This window comes from Lepisma saccharinum, chromosome 13, assembly GCF_977018435.1.
Source record: "Lepisma saccharinum chromosome 13, izLepSacc3.1, whole genome shotgun sequence".
NCBI classification, from domain to species: domain Eukaryota; kingdom Metazoa; phylum Arthropoda; class Insecta; order Zygentoma; family Lepismatidae; genus Lepisma; species Lepisma saccharinum.
This window is the reverse complement of record NC_139241.1, coordinates 45,974,687-45,991,461: the sequence shown is the minus strand read 5'-3', so window position 1 is coordinate 45,991,461 and position 16,775 is coordinate 45,974,687. Positions and strand designations below refer to the sequence as shown.

At 37.0% G+C, this 16,775-nt stretch overlaps 1 protein-coding gene across 1 annotated transcript in view; it reads right to left on the bottom strand.

Moving 5' to 3' along the window:
- LOC145996936 (LIM domain only protein 3-like) overlaps window positions 1–15,357 on the bottom strand; it is a 286,534-nt gene extending 271,177 nt beyond the window's left edge. The window contains exon 1 of the mRNA XM_083133519.1: window positions 15,217–15,357. The gene's annotated coding sequence lies outside the window, so the exon portion shown is untranslated. The remainder of the gene's footprint in view (window positions 1–15,216) is intronic.
- Between the last annotated feature and the right edge of the window lie 1,418 nt (window positions 15,358–16,775).

Below are 16,775 nucleotides of genomic sequence, written 5' to 3'. Positions count from 1 at the left end.
CACCACCCCTCGCTGCTAGTAGATGTTAATTATGTCAAAGAAACCCGCGACAAAACTCGTAATAAGCTACAGTACAACTTTAGTAAAGCCGACTTTCCATCCATCTATCACAAGCTGCTTAACACGAACTGGGATGTATTGAAAACAAAGAATGACGTTGATCAAGCTACAGACGTGTTTTATGAAATTATATATAAAATATTTGATGAATGTATCCCCTTAAAGAAAAGCCGCAAAAGACAGTACCCGTGTTGGTTTACGAGCAGCATTATTAAAAATATAAGTAGGAAACATTATCACCACAAGAAGTGGAAAAAACAGGCGGGAGACTTTCGATACCACTACAATAAATTTAGCGAATTTCGAACAATAGTTGGGATGGAAATTATTGATGCATACAACAGTTATGTTGCCAATTCGGAAATAAATATTGCAAAAGATAGCACCCAGTTTTGGTCGTTTGTTACAAATAAACGCAGGAAAAGTAACAAAGATCCTGTACTGTTCAAAGATAAAGTGTTGTCAGACCGACTATCAGTAGTCGAAGCTTTTGCACAGCATTTTCAGTCGGTGTATAAAAAAGATCCCCCTAGATATGACATGAAAGTATTGCCTAACCATAAACAATATGAAACTTTGGATAATCTTAATATTACAGAGATACGAATTGAAGACGTAGAAAAAGCAATTAAAAACTTAAAACCTAAGAAATCAGCCGGACCGGATAAGATACCTCCCTATGTAGTCAAAGGTTGCAGTAATATATTGAAATACCCGTTATATCTCATTTTCAATTTAATTCTTGCAAAACACAAATTTCCTGAAAAATAGAAAGCCACGGAAATTTGTCCACTTCCCAAAAGCAATAACACTAATGACGTACAAAACTACCGACCAATAAGTATATTATCAGCCCCAGCAAAAATATTCGAAAAAATCATGCACCGTTACATATTTACCCACGTAAAACCTGTAATATCATCGTTTCAGCATGGCTTTGTACCACGTAGATCGGTGTTGACCAATCTCTCCGATATTACCAATTTTATTAGTTCAACATTGGACGAAGGAGGTCAGGTTGATATATATACCGACCTTTGGAAAGCGTTCGACTTTGTTAACCACGATATTCTATTAAGTAAATTAGCATGCTTCAATATTTCTGAACCACTGCGTCAACTGCTCGCTTCCTATTTGCAGAACCGTAAGCAGTACGTAACGTACAAAGGCCACACATCCGACGAGATAAGAGTCACCTCAGGAGTACCTCAGGGGTCTAACCTTGGGCCACTTCTTTTCACATTACTTATTAACGATTTGCCGGATTCATTTGAAAACTCACACAAATTGCTGTTTGCAGATGACCTGAAATTTTACAGGAAAATAAGCAAACAAGATGACAGTGTGCAACTTCAAAATGATGTTACAAAGTTAGAAACGTGGACAAAAATTAATGATTTAACACTAAATATCAGTAAACGCCATTATGTAACATATACTCGAAAGAAAAACCCAGTTGAATTTCAGTATCAAATATACAACAATACTCTAGCAAGAAATTTTACAGTCAAAGATTTAGGGGTTATTTTTGATTCAAATCTTACTTTTAATAAACACGTTGAACAAATAATCAGTGAAGCGTTCAAGAACCTTGGGTTTATTCTTAGAATGGGGAGGGATTTCAAGAGTATAGAGACACTAAAAGTTTTGTATTATTCATATGTAAGACCCAAACTCGAATATGCATCTGTTATATGGAATACAGACACAGCAAAGTACAGTGTAGCAATTGAAAGAGTCCAATCGAGATTTCTTAGATTTTTAAAATACAAATTTCAGAAAGTTTACCCCACATTTGAACACTGCGACAACCTAATATATGAATGTCGGTTTACAAAGCTGTGTCACAGAAGAAGGTTACATGAAATAGTACTCTTGTGGAAATTGTTAAATCACGAAATAGATGCTGGACATCTACTCTGCCACATTAATTTTCGAATCCCGTCGGCGAAAACTAGACTGAAGAATGAGGTTTTTCTTATAAAGAAGGCTGGATCCGAAATTAAAAAGAAATCTCCATTGTGGAGAATGTGCGCCAGTTACAATAACTTGCTAATCAAGAATAACACCATTGACATCTTTTCTATGAACCTAAGGGACTTCAGTAAAGCCACTATTAACACAATGGCTTAAGCTTAAACACATAAGTTCGTATTTAAATTGTGTGATAAAGTGTATATATATAAAATAAATATTTTTAATATATTTATATATATATATATATATATAATTTCTATCTCTACATTACAGAAATATATGTAAATGTAATGACTATGTATCCTTCATATGGGCTCTGTAATTAGGTATGTACCTGTTGAGTTCAATAAATAAATAAATAAATAAATTAGTCTATTTGTGCATAAAATGGAGTTAAAAAACGAAAACTCACAACTCAAATATGATATTGGGATTATGATAGTTGTCAACCAGTTTCAGCAGAACATTTCACAGCTCAGTATAGTTGATACGAGGGCACGGTATCGGGTCGCGGTCCGGTGGTTGAAAAACAATGCACTAGAGTACTTTACCATGTTGACAAATATATTTTGGACTAAAGTGCCTCATAAACTGACTTTTTCAAATAAAAGCAGGCAGGTAAATGGCCAAAACACGGCCTCTTTTCACGATGTTGAAGGCAAATTACAGCCGATAGATAACTGAATCAAAAAACTTGATAAAGCGAAATGAACGTTGTGTTTAAATCTTAAAACATTGTACATATGGATACTTTATTATATCAACAAATTAGAGGTTCAAACATAATGCAGGTTGGGCTCTCTTCTAGAGTCTAAATACAGCTCGTTGGAATGAAGCATTCGCTGCGCATGCGCGAACAACAAACTGAAGCAACACGATGCACGGTATTGAGAAAACGGCACAGTCCGAGAGGCACGTAAGCGACACGCGACACGTGCATCTTGCCGTGTCTCTTCGGTTCGAAAGGTTGCATTGATTACTGAGTGTTGGCTTCCAAGCGACACGTGTTTCGTGTTGCATGTCGCGTGTTTCTTCGGTGTGAATTCTCCCTTAGGACGCAACAGCGATCAGCAACTGTGTTATTTTTTGCTGACACAAGAAGCATTGTTGTGACTCAGAGGCGTTTTCGTGCATATTTCCATACTCTATAGGTCCCCTCTAGAAAAATGATCCACAAACTGCATGAAAGTTTAAATGGAAGGAAGCAAAACCTGCACGTTGCCAGATTATTGAAGTTCTTCGAGTTGCAATACAGGGAAATCCAGGTAAATCCGATAGAAAAGCAGCAATACAACTAGGGATATCAAAACGCTCTGTTCAACGGATTTTTAAAAATGATCTCCATAGGCTATGTACTGTATTGATTACTGTTTCTCATTTAAATAATGGTATTTGTATAATTTCCTTATTATTCTCAAGCTTGTATAGCTTGTTACTTTTCCATCTTTGTTTATTTTTTGTTTCTTCTGATCTTTAGTTTTCTCCTCTGTCTAAAATTTGTAATATATATATATATGTAAATTGTTGTATTTGTGTAACTTTTGTATTTTATTCGTATCTATCTAAGGTCTTGTGTAATAATCACTATGTGTTTGTATTTATGTAAATGATATTTGTATATAGCAAATTGTATTGCCTATTGTAATTGGAGCATTCGCTCTGTCATAGGCGACTGGTTAATAAATAAACAAGTAAATAAATATATCCGTACAAGATAACCATGGTGCAAACACTCACAAATGAACACAGACAGCATAGAATGGCCTTCGTTCATTGGGCTGTTCCTACACACCCTGTTCTTACACGTTTTTTTGTTCTCTATTGAATGTTTAATCATTGAAAATATTTGTATTTACTTCAGTTACATGCTTAAGCAGAATTTGCAACTTGCCCTGCCACCTATCGGGATCAATCAAAAACCGCTGGCTGTATTTAAAATAAGCTGCTAAGTGGTCGAAATGTTATTTTAATTTCATCTTAAAAAATGTCGCCGACCTTCGTGGCAAAGTGGTTAGCACAGCGCGCTACGACGCCAGGGGTCCAGGGTTCGAGCCCCGGCATTGGCGTCTTTGTGAGTATTCCTTCACCAAATTCATCATATCATCTCTCATCCTCATCGTCGAGATTAGTCAAACATGGCAGAAAAGCGACGTTAAATAGTAATGTAAGCTAAGCAGCTTTTAATAGATGAAAGTGACCAAAGTAGGCCCCCCGTTTTGTTTTTCATCCCTGGTGTCATTATGACATATTATTTCTATTAGAAATTTAATAAAATGGGTTCTTTGATATGTTTGCTAACGTTTTGAGTAACGTAATCCACCTTAAAACGCATGATGCTTTGCCAGTAAGCATTTCTGTAGAAAGAGACGAAAAGTAACAACGGAGAAGATGTGGCCAAAGACGGACACCTCCTTTAACAAGTTCCAAAAATTGGAAAAGACGCAAAGAAATGTAAATATAAGATATGTAGAAAATGAATTACATTTATTGAGCTTGCATAAAGAATATTTATGTACAAAAGTAATATAATATAGACTACCAATATCCTAACTGCGTCAATCGCCCTTTCCATTTGCCTTTTCCCTTGAACATCTGAAACAATATGTAAAATAACTTTACTAACGAGTAACGACCCTTTGCTTCAATTACAATTGTAATGTTAGGCATTCATTGAGGGGTCCTACTTAGGGAATTTTACTCGTGGAGTCTTCTTGTTTATACAATAAAACCACACGTATCTTCAAACAAACCATTACCATAATTTCAAAGTACAATACTTACTAGTGTCTAAATTGTAACAAGATTGCTACTTATATATCTTAATTAGCAAAATTCCCACTGTTGTGCACCGATGTACAAACTTCCATTCATACAAAAACAAGTCATGGCGGACTACAGCACCTGATACTTGCACGTTACTGCTGATAACTTCCCTACACAATCTTCTCGTTATTCTTGACGTGTTTCGCCCATTGCGACCACGCGGCAGCACCTACTTACGGAAACAGGAAGGTGGTCCGGCTTAGGGAGTGGGCTCTAGGTTTGGTTATTTTCCTCTACACCAAACATGGGTCAGCGCGTACAAAATAATGGAAATTATTTTTTCGTCCACCACGTTGAAACGCGTTAACTGCTCAGATGAGAAAAAAAAAATCAAAAACTCCACATTTACGACAATTATAGTGTCTAAAAAAGTGACGACCTCTGTCTCCTGCACCTATCGTAACCAATGCTCGACTGGGCTTTTTGTCCACGCCAGGGCAGCTATTTTCGAATGTTCTTCTCGTACCGAAAATCTGACAAATTTCATAGGCTTCGAATTAATTCCTTCTAGAGCATTGACGTCAATCTTCGTGTGGGTGCTTTCCTTGTTGTCTAGATATCCTCAATAGTTTCGTGGCTAGGTAAGTCTACTAAAATTGACAGTTTAATAGAGATTTCTGGAAATAGTTAATGAAATTCGAATGGTGCAATGTAGCGATATTTTACAAAAAATATATTGTTTTCTGTGACTTACAGGCCACAATTACAGTAACTATTATTATTACTATTATTATTATTTGAAGTAAGGTTACATTTAAGCTTAAAGTTTTTTGCACTGATTTAACTATATAAAAAAAGTTTTGTCCTGCAAGAATTAATGTTAAGTGTACAGTTATGCAAATTATATGCAGATATGCAGAATATGGAAATTCAAAATGATTGAAATTTTTTAAAAAACAAATAGTAGTAGTAGTAATAATAATAATAGTAATAATAACGAAAGTAAAAGCAGTAATAATAATAATAATAATAATAATAACAATAATAGAAGTTTCTATGACTCTGCCTCCCTGAGAAAAAAATCCTTCTGGTGACCTTGTAGAATAATATAATATATTGCAGCCAATATGAGCTTAGCATACTCAAAATCATAGTTTAAAAATTAATATCTTTCTCAATAAATTGGCGGAATTACAACAAAACGAATAACATGAACGCCTGTTCAGCACCTGAAGATTAACAAAGAATAGGAAAAGTAAAAGAATAAAAGTACAGGGTGTTCAAAAAAGATCTCCGAGTATATTATTTTTCTTGCAGCTCATAATGGTGATTTGAGCGTGATCGTGAAGCGACAAGCAAGTTTTAGTTCATACATCCCTCACCAGGTAGCAGAGCTGTACAGCTGTTCATAGAAGTCGTGGTGCAGTATATAATACGTCTCCACAAGAGAAAGCACAGTACGTGATATAGTTCACAGAAACAAAAATCAGTGACTGCCGTTCACGTGCGAGTATGGTAGGAATGCTTCGAGTGACAAAGACAACCATAGATGTAATTCCTATACATATACTTTTCCCGAGTGTGAATTGAAGTGGAATATCGGTTTCATGTCTGTAAATAACGAATTCAGCAGCCGGATTTTTTTCTTGGACACCCCATACATTATTTACATTTTGTAAGAAGCGACAAATTGACCTGAATTTTCTTAGCTTTTATACAAAATGAATAAATTTCACAATAAACAGCTTTGCCGAAATATTGTATTGGTTATGGTCAAGTAGGCACTTATCCTGAAGTAATTAAACACCATTTCTGCAGAAAGTGAACTATTGTTACTAAAAGGAAATATACCTCCCCCCCCGATGGCGTAGTAGTAGCGTCGTCGCCTTGTAATCAAAGGGTCACAGGTTCCATGCCCGGATTCCACTTTAATGACAGGTTCAGACCCGATGTGCATAAAGTTAATTTAAAACACCAACTCAATCAACCAATCAAAGGAAATACGTATATTATTTTTCCTTTCCAGTATTCTATAAACGCAATGAAATGTATAAAGAAAAACATTATCACACTGCAGCAAACAACCTCTATTGCGAAATGTGGATGGATGTGTCATTAGAAGTTTTTATCGCTCTACCTCTTGACTTGTATGCAATACAAAACAAAATATATTCCATTCTTGCAATTTTTGACACCATAATTCCAATATAAGTCCATGCAGTGTGTGTCTACTGCAAAAATGAATAAAAGAAATTAGATCAATATCTCTGCATCCAATCAATTTCAGTCCTTCTTGCTCCTAACCAGTGTCAACTGATTCCACTCAAATGTTAAATCGAACCAAACTGTAAAGATATCCAGTTGCTGCGAAAACATCTAACGAAAATATTTATATTCAGAGCAGTTACAATGCTAAAACAGAACTTGCTACTAGACCTGCCACCTGTCGTGAAACTACTGAAACCACTTGCTGCACTTCGAAGGATTCACTGCCAAGTGGTCGATGTGTGGTTTTATTTCTTTCGTCTTCGAGAATATAATCTAAGCAGCTTTCGATATGCCAAACATGGGTCAGCCCGCAAAACACGAGGAAAATTGATTCATCATCTACGGCGATTTTCATCTTTCATAAGTGGTGTATTCTGCATGTTATCACATTTCCTGCTTATAATACCAACTTGGCTAACAAAAAAATAATTTTGGTTTAGTATTTATATGTGTGTGACTTTCGTTCGCTGACCTGAGCATAGATGATTTCTTATTCATTTATGTCCTATAATCGTCGCAATTAACCTAAAGTTTTACCTGAACTGAAAAAAGGTTAAATGTGGATGAAAATTCTGGGGACCACAAAACATTATCTCCAGTACGGGCAAATTAATCTCATAGTGACTCGTCAGTGGCAACGTTAATTAGTGAAAGACATTCAAAGGTGGCTTATCAAAACCGACATTTCAGTTTTGGATATATTGCGGTATCTTGGTATTCTTGATCTTGCTTTTCGAGATGATGAGTCTGAGGCAAGCCTTAACAGAAGAACTTTCTTGGAACTTTTGAAGCTAATTTCAAAATGCCACGATATTATTCGGAAATGTATTGAACTTGGGCCTCAAAATGAAAATTATATTCGCAATTCAAAACAAATTCTGAGCAAGATATGCCAGGAAGTGGAAGAGGCGAAAGGATTCGCGTTGATGGCAGATAAAACAAAATACATTGCGAGGTGCAAGGAAGGAACAGGACAGGGAGAATAATACTTTTAGGATTCACTGCTCTTCAACCATTAGATGCAGGTTCGCTCTTTGCGTATGTGAAAGAACTTCTTCCCAAACCCAATAGATGTCTGTAATTGTGTAACACAAACATATGATGGAATGGTAGAGCGAGAGGTGGACCATGGTCAGAATATTTCTTGAGATACGAAATAACTGAACCAGTTTCAATTTTTTATTCCTGTGATGTCATTGCCCTGAAAGTTGAAATGCAGATTTTGCCCACAACTCTTCAGTGTTACGAAGATGGAACAAAAGTAGTCCATTAAGAGATTTCGTCGATTTCCTAGCAAAGTTTAAATTGGCATTTCACGAGGTTCACGAAGCCCTAGCTGTAATCTCTGTAACAATCTCAGTTTTCAGAGCAGCGTGTGAAAGAACTTTTCGTGTTTGAAACCTTCGAAAAGCTTTACACGAAACACAATCCTGGATGCCAGGATAGGCTGTCTCATTTCGCTGTCCTTGCTATTGAGGAGGAATGTCAAACCTTGGATGTACCGAAGGTGGTCGATGCGTTCTCCAAAGCACATACGAATAGGAGAATTGCACTTCACTAAGTAACTTTCGTTGTTTGTAATACTAAATGAAACTATTTTCTTCCAACGTCAGGTTTATTTTGCAAGAAAATTGAACTCTTCGAAAAATTTGATTTTTGTCATTTATAATTATCTTATAACTTGAATATTGATATCAACATTTCAGAAGTAATTGATTGATTTGGTTTATTTTACTTGGCTTTTCTGCCACTTTTTGCTAATCGCGAAGATAAGGAGGATGCATTGATGATGGGAACACCCAGCTCAAACCTGGATTCGAACCCGGGACCCCAGGTGCCCTAGTGCACTGTGATAACTGCTCCTCCGCGGAGGCAGGCCACAATTAACTCCTATGCTTTGGTTTGTTGTTAGAGTAAGAGCCAGAGATTTGATATCAACGGTGATGATTTCAAATTTCTAGGCCCTATGAAAGTATGAAGCAAAGCAACTATCAAGAAGTAATGCAACTTCCTTACAGTAGTAAATTCAAATTCCGGTTGCTATTGTAGAACATATTTCTAAACCGTTATCAGAATTTTACTTGGAGTAAAACAAAACTAAATCATAAAACTTTTTGAAAGAAAAACCTTTGCACATTTTTTGATTTTTATGGATTAACAGCATGCAAAATGTTAGCAATTATGCAGCGCCATCTGTTGCTATTTATTTAATAAAAATGTTTTACGTGTCCTGTCTTTCAAGCATGTTGCATTTGTAAATATGTATGATAAACATAAGTTACAGTTCTGGGTAATATGAGCTTTTTCTTCCTGGGATCCGCGTATCAAGTGACCTTGTGGGATAAACAAGCGCACGCCAGCACGCACACACGCAAATGCAGTGCATTCATTGCCTTGCATAAGCCCAGCGGCGACGCCAGGATTTATCATGTAGGAGTGCTGAGGGGGTGCGGATAGAAATTTAGGGGCTGCGATGCTGAAAATAAGGAAAACATAAAACTCGCATGCAACCATTCAAAACTGGGGGAGCAAGGTGCCAAAACTGGGACAAGGAGTTTCCCTTGATAGATAAGGTTTAGCATAGTGCGGGGGCAAAAATAGCAAAAAAAACTGGGGGCAACTGCACCTGTAATCGCCGCCACTGATTAACATAAATTACTGACTGAAATAAAATTATGTATGTGAAATATATAACTTTAGATTGACATTCATTTTTCAGGGAGGTTGTGGTCTCCTTGCCTTCCCCTGTCGATATCCATGATGATATGTATTAAGTATACTCCAAGAAAGTGTTCATACACGTTGCAGTCTTATTGAACTGAAATGTAGTGAACTATGTAGTGAAATTGAAAATAAAATTATCCTTGCCTTTAAAAACACAATTTTTGAACCTTTTCGATGTAACCCCTGTAGGTACAAAATACATAGTACATTGTGCCTTCCGTCTGCCACGTCAGAACAAAACACGAAATGCACAGGAACTTCGACTTCGTTAAAATCCAATCTGTCACACTATCTCCAACAACGAACTGTAAAATTTCTTCGCGAACATTGGATCTCTTCCTAACAGTTTTTGAAATAGCCTGTACGTTTACTAGACATGCTACATAGAACGTATTAACAAGAAAACTACCCTCCACGACACAATTCCAATTCAATAATTTCCCGAGCACGATTTGGTGATACCTTGAAAGCAGCTGAAATGTTTGCTCCAGTGTGAGGAAGAACAACTACGCGGGAAATAAACTGTTTATCAACAATGCAAAAAAGAATCAGAAAGAATCATAACTCAAATTAACCTATAGGCAATTTTCGAAAACCAGAAACAGACCACTTGAAAAAAACAAAATAAAAAGTTCATGACAACAATGTTGACGAAATTAAAAAAAAAACGACCGCTGATCTTTATAGAGGCTGCCTCCAGTATAGGAAAGTATGCATGTCGGCATCTCTTTCAGTGCTTGTCTGTTGCGTACAATAATAACGGTCTTACTTGAGTACCTAACATTTGGCGCTCAATATGACGACATGACATAACATGACACTTTAAGGGTTAGTGTTTTCGTTAGAGCGTCAGACTGCTATGCGGGAGACCCACGTCCGATTCCCGGGGTGATAGTCTAAGTCGGAAGCATTTCAACCTTGTACATACATCAACCGGCTCTGGAGTTTAACCTGCCTCTAATAAATGGGAATCTGGGAGTAAAGGCTTTCGGAGCGTGGTATGATAGCATCACATCCAAACAATATGGCTGATATTCCTCCTACGTGTCTTCGTGGCAAGGCGGAATGAACAGAGGCTAATTTAACTTACAAACCAGCTGTTATGGACCATGAGGTTAATTTGCCCAACGATTATCATCTTTTTATGTGTGATTGTTGCTGTTTTAGTTACCTGATTGTCACTGAGGAATATATCTTTGAATTTTCTTAATACAAAGAGTGAAAAAATACCGAAGTTACTGAAATAACAACGGTACCGTACATACCGAAGCAACGAGCAGAATCGAATCGCGCCGAACATAACCGAACACTGAGCAGAACCGAAACACCGAACATAGCCGAATCGCCGAATATAGCCAAACACAAGCAGAACCGAATCACCGAACATAGCCGAAACACCGAGCAGAACCGAAACACCCAACAGTCGAATCGCTGAACATAACCGAACATAGCCGAATCGCCGATCGTAACCGAACACCGAGCAGAACCCAAACGCCAAACATAACCGGAACACAGCAGAACTGAAGCCATTTTTCAGTATATAAATATTTAAATTCTGCCAAATCCGGTGTTCAGTTGATCGATATTTTAAGTCGTCAGCACCGATGCCCCTGCATTTTGAAATATGCTACCAGTTGTGCTATATCTGTCCTTTAGTATGGTAGTAGAGAACATTTCTGATTGTTAACGAATTTTCGCATCTCTTACTATGCATGCCAGATTGACCACGGTTTATTATCCTGAACTTAATTTAAGACTGAGAATGTTTTGAATTGAGCTCTCTAGCACATTGCGACTTAACATTAATCATAGTTCAAAGTTGGTTTGCAAGAATCAATGGAAATGCATCACGCAAAGTACATATACCTTGAAACACTTTCCTCCCCAGCAAGAGAACACTAATTTCTCTTATAACATTTTATTTTGAGATTGATTTTATTTGCTGTCGAAGCGGTGAGAGATATTTTGAAAGAAGTTATGTCAATTATATCGAGTGACATCTCGTGTCATTATTATAATTACCTTATGCTACTTATTAATTCATCTAAAATGTAGCTTTCTGCTTGTTTTGTTATTGTCATCTTTATTAATTCTGTCTCGTTTGTGTATTATTATTCCTTTGATATTGTAATATAAATTAGCATAAAAATACCAGAACGAAAGCTATATTAAATATAATTCCCTGATAACTAGATATAAATAAGACGTGTAAAATTTAATTATGTATTTTTTGTTCTATCTCAAGCTTTCTATTGACAAGCGTTGGTTGTAAGAGCGGCCAAACAGAACACGCCTGTGTTAACACAGACTATTTTCACACTCTGTTTCATCATCATCATCAGACGCATGAACTTGAAACGGTCATTACAGGAGCAGCTACACACATAAAACTAAATATATTTGATTCTGCAGAAATGCTCTAAAGTGTGTGTCTTTTGGTCTTTGCCAAGAATCACGTTTACAGATGATGCATTTATGTAAAGGTAATGCGATTAGCCAAAGAGGCACAAAAGCAAGCTAAATAAAAAAAATCAAACAACAAATACACTCGCTAATATCAATCGAAAGTACAATATTAATTGTAGTGCCGGATTAACACCTTTTTTTGAAGGTCAGAAGATGGCGTTTGTGTAGATGTTGCCTCTGTAGTCATATTTGTCCATTAAAGAATTTTGTTGTTTGTAAATGACTGTGGTAGAAAGAAGAGGATATCCTGTCCTGCTTAATACACTTTACAGCAATATTCCACTTTTCAACTAATCTTCATGTAATGATCCCATCTAACAGTCAATTCGTCAACGTAATTCAGCTTTTAAACTGGAACTGCTACGTAACTTGCCCTACTGGGCAGTGTCCCAATTCGTATCTGTAAACAGCAGTTTTGACTTGTTTTTGTCAATTATGTCTTTTCATTTGTACCTTGGACAATATGCTGTATAAAGCACACTCGCTTAACTTAGTATATCTGCAGTTCGCTTCTTTCTACAGCGTTTTTGTCCAAGACACAGTTCGACCAACATTGGGAAAAAATGCTGTAAGGGAAGCGAATTACGGCAATACAGAGGCGAGTGCACCTCAGTTGATATCTGCTATTACGAACCGAAATCGGTCAGTGCGTTTCAACCGTACAAATTCATACTTTGGAAAATACATTTGACGTGGTTGATGCACGGATGAAATACGTATGTATGTATGTATATATATATATATATATATATATATATATATATATATATATATATATATATATATATATATATACACAAATAAAATTATCACTTACCCGCTCAAAATGATGCTATTTAGGCAACCAATGAAATTACTTGCCACGCATTTGCATACCCTGTTTTCAGCTTACGTGGTTTCATACTCAAACAACATTGCTCTAAATTATACGAAAAAGAAATTACGCAGTCTATATATTGATGTAGAAGCAATATTCCTGAGGAAAGTGAATACAGATTACTGTGTTTGGAACAAGAACGTAGATAACAAAACCAGTATTCGGTAACTTTGGCTAGAAATCGTTTAATAAGCGGTGAGAGCCAAGTAAAGAAGAAGAAAAAGAAGTAGATGGAATAATGTGTGACGTGTTATGAGGAAAATCTACACCATGTCTCACGAGAAACAATCAAGGGAATATTGTTACAGTGAAATCTATAAAGGTGTGTAGAAACACAAAGAAAAATGCTAATCTTCTGTCTATGAATTCATTTCATCTTACAAGGCGTACACGATAAAGGAATTCAGTGCTAAGAAAAATACTTCAATCCAAAGATAAAGGATGAAGATAAACTAGCTTGTTTGAAAGTTAAGTAACATGATGTCAGAATGAATCATTTACATATTCTAACTTGAGGTAATGCACTATAATTTAGTTTCAGGAGTGCACACTAAACAATTTTCGAGTAGATAAAGAAATGCGTTAAAAATTTTGACTGCTTCTGCACATATGGACATTTTGCACCCTTGAAAGTATGTGAGGAGAGATCCCCTTACCTAAATCCCTACCTGGAAGTTAAAAAGGGGTGTAAGAAGCCCCTTAAGAAAGGTTGAAAGTGCAAGGCTATATAGGGACCTATACAAGGCATACATAATACATTAGAAAGGTAAGGAGACGTTAAAATATTCCTTACAGGCAGTGAAATCTCGATGATAAGGATCAGTGATAAGTTGACACTCTTGAAGTGACACTTAAAAAAGTAACACGGTGAGAGGAATTGGATTCGAACCCGGAACTCTTCGGTGTAAGATCATCGGTCGACCACTAAAATTGTATAGTCATTGATTTTCTTCCAAAAACCAACTGAAAAACATGATGTATTTGCCCATACTTAACTTTATGTGGTTGAGAATGTTCTGTGACCCACTTATGATTTCTATACCACAGTTTCCACATTCTAGTCCAGAAATGGACATACTTGTTCTTTTATAAGGGCTTCTGCATATTATGTTTTAGTTGATATTAATTCTCCTCACTATGCATAGAAAATAAATGAAACAATACAAAACAAAAATATAATAATTACTGCCATCTAGTGTCACAGTTTGGTAAATTAAAACACATGTAACATAGTATTAGCATTAGTTTTGCAGTTAACAAACTACATTGAATATTAAATAAATAAATATGTTGTATTTTACTGTAAACATACGATAAATTTGAAACCTTATCACCTTCACCTGACTGCCCCACAAGATTATTTTTGTAGTGACGACATATCAGCAAGTATGAACTTTACGTAAAAAAAAACAACTTTAAATCAAATTCACTACAGATTTCTCTGCAGTATAAATTACCATCACGGTAAGAAGTTACATGAAATTTCCCGGTACATTTTCCCTTGTATTTTTTACGTCTTGTATAATGGCAATTTTGCCAGCAACTAAATTTACGTTACAAATAAAATTCAAGGTAAAATTACGATTCAAATTGGTTCTACGTTACCGATTCACAAGGAGAATTCACAAAATTCACTAGCTCTAAATGAACGTCAGTATATATGCAAATAACACTTGCAATTTAGAAATTAACTAAGTTTACGGGAAATATATTGTCTTAACCCTAAAATTGCCGTAGTGTGTTTTAACGTAAATTTATAAAGTACATTACAGATTTACGTGAGGTTTTTTAAAGAGTACATTTTTCATGTTATTTTTCAGAAGTTCGACGGTGAAATTTTAGTAGGATTTTCCAAGACCGTAAGATTTTCACATTACATTTTCGACATATTTTGCATAATAGAATGAAGATTAGGATTCAAATTACGGTTAACTATTTTTACCGTAAAATTACGGTACAACAACGTGAGGTGTTAGTATGTAACGGATGTATGCGGGAACTGCCGCGTATGGGAACGATAGTGTCGAGGCTTATGTGTAATTATTATTAATTTTAGTGCAGAACTAGTGTTTTTCGCTTACCTTGCACTGACGATATGGTGACCTGTCCTCTCTCGCTGTGTCGTAGAGTTGAATTTTACGATTGTCGATTCTAGGCAGAACGCGTCCTTTAGTCCACGTGTTTCCGGGCGTCTGGGAAGAGAGTTTACGCTACATCTTCCACGTTCGGCGTCCGGTACTGCACTGGGCGTCGAGACGCCTATCCCGCCAGGTGTAGGGAGGCCGGCCCATCGCGAGAGGCGCGCGGGTGGAGGGGCGGAAGGGGGAGTGTACCCCGACAGTGCGCAAGTCAGCGTCTCAATTTAATCAGCCGCTATTAAATCCGTAACAGGAATAAAATAGGAGGGTTGAGGGGGGGAGAGGAGGGAAGGAGGACATGTTTCGCTTTTGAAAAGAAGTTCGCGGCGCGGGCTTCCTTTCGGCTCGGACATTTTTTTTGTTGTTATTGTTATTTCGGGTTTTCGCGGGAGATTTCGGGAAGGGGAAAAGTAAAGGAGGCGTGACCCCCTCTTCACCCCCTCCCCCAGCTTCCGGTGACGCGTCACGATGCAACAGAGAGATCAAAACAAGACGAGAGCGGATTCCTTTGGATGCGAAGAACTTTATATTTCGTGCCGAGAAGTTTTTCTTTTCCTCAAGTGCAAGGCGACCGAGGGGCAGTGTCGCCAACTCTCACACTTAACCACCAGATTTTGATTTTCTTTTAAAAAATCAATTTTAGACCGTTGGTCGAAGCACATCTTTAGTGAACGTACTCTAGCTTCCGTTGGAAACAACCAGTTAACGAGGTTCTGGCGCCAGGGATCATTTGCGGCCTTTCTTTAATTGTGTGTTGCTTGGTCGCAGCTGGAGATTTCTGAGCCGTGGGACGAGTTTCAAATTTGACGTCCCTCTCGCTGCATGGGGCTATTGCCCTAGTTTATATTCATCTCGCAAGGCATCCATAGCAAAAGTGATCAACTTTGTTTCGAATGCGCAAACTCGGAATAACAAGACTCATTACTACGACAAAATCGTGCTACAGAATGTTCCATATGATCAATCGGCATTATTTATTTTATTGTGTAATTTACAATGCGTTATTGTGCAGTATATTGACTACAAGCATAATGTTAATTGTATTGCAAATGTTGTTAATGCAATAGAATTATTTTTCTCAAGTCCCTGTATTAGATCCCGCGTTCGAATCCCGGCACGGCTTTTCTTCGTGTGCCCTTCATCAAGTCATCACATCAACACTCATCTTCTCGATAAGTCAAAAATTGGCAAAAAGCAAGATAATAAAACCAATCAATCCATCAAGTACATTTTATGCACAGATAGGCTAATCGGGACTGGACTTACAGTCTAAAGTGGGATCCGAACCATCATGTGCCTTTTACCGGGAATCAAACCCGGGACCGCTTGACTATAACTACAACATGACGACTGCATAATCTGGAAGGTTCTTATTAATGTAACTACGTTAATTCCGATTCAACATGGCGCCTGCCTCTGATCACTGTGGAATTTGCTCCAAAGGAATTTATGGAAAGCAACAGGTATTGGCATGCTGTCTGTGTAATACAAGGTTTCACGTT